The 2,880-nt window shown below is 31.4% G+C and overlaps 1 long non-coding RNA gene across 1 annotated transcript; it reads right to left on the bottom strand.

Moving 5' to 3' along the window:
• Nucleotides 1-207: 207 nt before the first annotated feature.
• LOC143080882 (uncharacterized) lies at nt 208-2,515 on the bottom strand. Its single transcript, XR_012979814.1, has 3 exons — nt 2,425-2,515; nt 1,741-1,805; nt 208-992 (listed from the first exon to the last, which is right to left on the bottom strand). It is a non-coding gene; the product is annotated as an uncharacterized LOC143080882 (long non-coding RNA).
• Nucleotides 2,516-2,880: the final 365 nt, after the last annotated feature.

The following is a 2,880-nucleotide window of genomic DNA, read 5'->3' as shown; positions in this document are numbered from 1 at the left end:
TCAACTGTAATTTGAACAATTTAACAAATGAAGCAAACCAAACTTAGCTTTGTATATACAATTACAATGTGCAATAAAGCATTTAACCAAACAATTGAAAAAGCAACTTTTACAAGTTAGGCAAGAATTAAAAAAAAAAAAAAAATTGTCTTATCAATGTCATTCGAGAGTCTTCTTGAATTCGGCAAATTCGGCGATATTGGCTAGTTTCTCTGCCAATTTTAATGCATGGTCAACAACAACGGCTATTTTTGATATTAATGCTATCCCTTCAGTTGCAAGTGCATAAACAATCATAAGTGCAACCTCTGCAACAGCTTTTATCTTTTCCCATGTAGATTTATTCTTGTTCAAAAGAAGTTTGATGATCCGCCAGAAAGAAGTAAGTTCGAATGTATCTTTGAGAAAAACGAAAATAGCCTCAGCTCTTCTCCAAGTACCACCTCGGTTCCATTCATCTTTAAATTTATTGAGCGCCTGTTGAAATGCCGGTTGTCGGACAATATCTTCTACTTCTTTAGTGATTTCTCTAATCGCAGCTTCGCTTAAATCCACAGCAATATCCACACAGCTTAAGACCAACATAAATATTTCAACTGCTACGCTCGCCCACTGTAATACATCTGCAATTTCAACATCTTGAATTGTTGCAAGATTTAATTCTGGTATGAATTCTGCTCCACCTCGATGTACCTGTACAACCGTCTGGCCATTTGACTTTTTGACCAGTTTCATTCGGTATGTTTCAATGCTGAACGCTTTCTTGATCACGTCTACCCGATCCTGACCAATAATGGTTGACATTTCTTTTTCGACATCATCGGCTGATTTTTTACCAACCATATCAAACATTTCTTTCGTAAGTCTTTCTTCCGTTTTTGCTCCCTCCTCTAATACATCCATTATCTTGGCCTCATACTTTGGGAAATCTTCTATTAAGTTGTTATCTTTCAATACTTTTAGTGCTTCTTCGACAACCACTTTAGTATCAACTGAAAAAAAAGGATTGAAAATAATCTTCTACTGGCTATTAATTATTACTTACTCTGAATCATACTCAACACACATCATATAATGGCAGTCAGCAAATGGATCGGCTCAGTGCAGTCCATAGAGTCAATACAATATAATTAATTTTGGTTGATTTTCAGGTAGGTATATTTTCATTGATTACATTAAAATTCTGACTTCAATTGTGAGAAAGTTTGTTTTTGCAAATGCAAGGCTATTCTCAACATTTTCTCAATAGATTCTAACTATTGGTATGTTGTGCATCATCGAAAAGGATTTTTCTCAATTCTTCATGTCATAAGCTTTCGACTATTATATACATTTAGTTTTTCTGTAAATCTCCCTACACACAAACGATGTGAAATCACAACACGGTATAAAGATGTATCATTTATGGCATTAACTGTCTTTTGAGATTATGAAATTATGATAAGCCCATTGTCTCCGTATTGAATTTTAAGTTAATATATTTATGCAATAAAATATTCAGAACCCGGTTTTCCACCTTAGACAATATAACAAGTTTGCATGTTCTTATTGTACATTAATTATACTTTCAGTTTATAAATCAGAAATAGGTTTGCAGAAATCTTATATCTTTTTTTATGCTATAGCTCTAGCCATAGTTGTCTGTGTTAAATAAGACAATAGCTGATTTTCATGCGCATGAAAATGTTTAATAGTAACATTAGATAAAGTATAACATGTATAATAACAACAAAACAGTACCTGGTTTGAATGTCTTTGCTGATTCCATTCTGTGTCTATTACCGTGACAACGTCTACAGCTACTCCTGCGGAAAATAAGTAACTGTTAATTCGTACTGAAAAATATTGTAACTCTTCATCCCAATTATATTTAAGAAAGAAATAGTCTTCATTATTACGATTTTATTCGATTTCATATGATAATCTTTTCATTGATGAAGGCAAATGCTGAATGGAGAAAACAATCGCGGATATTTACTTCCTTGTACTATTATCTTTGTCTGTTTGTCTTTTTCACTTTTAGCCATGGTGTTGTCAGTTTAATTTCGATCTATGAGGTTGACTGTCCCTCTGGTATCTTCCACCCCTCTTTTAAATTACTTATATATTTACGTTATAAATGAGATATGTATGAAAAACTGGCGGAATAGAAAAAAACTGAAGATAAAAACAACTAACAAGAAGTAATACAAAACAACACAAGCCTTTAAAAAGAGGAGTTAAAATTCAGACTTGAGTCTTAAAAGTTTCCTTTGAAATATCCAGTCTAAAACATATTATCCACCGGATAAAGCTTGTAAGATCATGTAATGAACCTGGAATTTATCTTCTGACCATTATCACAAAGACCCCTTACCGCATTTACTGTTATTGTCTAACATATAATTTCTTTTTAATATAAGTATAAATTATAAAAGTACTTACTAAAAGATGAAAATTATCAATGCTTATTATCTAATGAGATTAATCTCAACATGAATGAAGATTGTAAGGTAAACAACTAAAGCGGATACTTTCATTTCGAGTTTTTATTAAACCTTACATAAGCATCTAGTATTTCGATTGGTCGAAAGTTGTGTATTTTCACGTATGTTTTTAAGAAAATTCAATTATTCAATTTACTGAAATTATTTCCTCATGTGGATATCGTTCTGGTGTTCTAATATAACAACTGCAACTATAGTAGGTTATCAAATGGCTGTCTCAATTCTATATACAACCTTCTATATATATATTAGTTGATCTTGTTTTAAAAAAGATGTTTGATTTTAAAGATTCAAGAGAAAACTATTTCATTCTTTTTTATTTTGTACATTATATATATATGTATCTGATATATTTGATTTTCAATATAAGCGTATATTGCTGTCTTGAAAAAAC

Source organism: Mytilus galloprovincialis, chromosome 6, assembly GCF_965363235.1.
Source record: "Mytilus galloprovincialis chromosome 6, xbMytGall1.hap1.1, whole genome shotgun sequence".
In the NCBI taxonomy this organism is placed as follows: Eukaryota; Metazoa; Mollusca; class Bivalvia; order Mytilida; family Mytilidae; genus Mytilus; species Mytilus galloprovincialis.
This window is presented reverse-complemented; position numbering and strand designations above follow the sequence as displayed.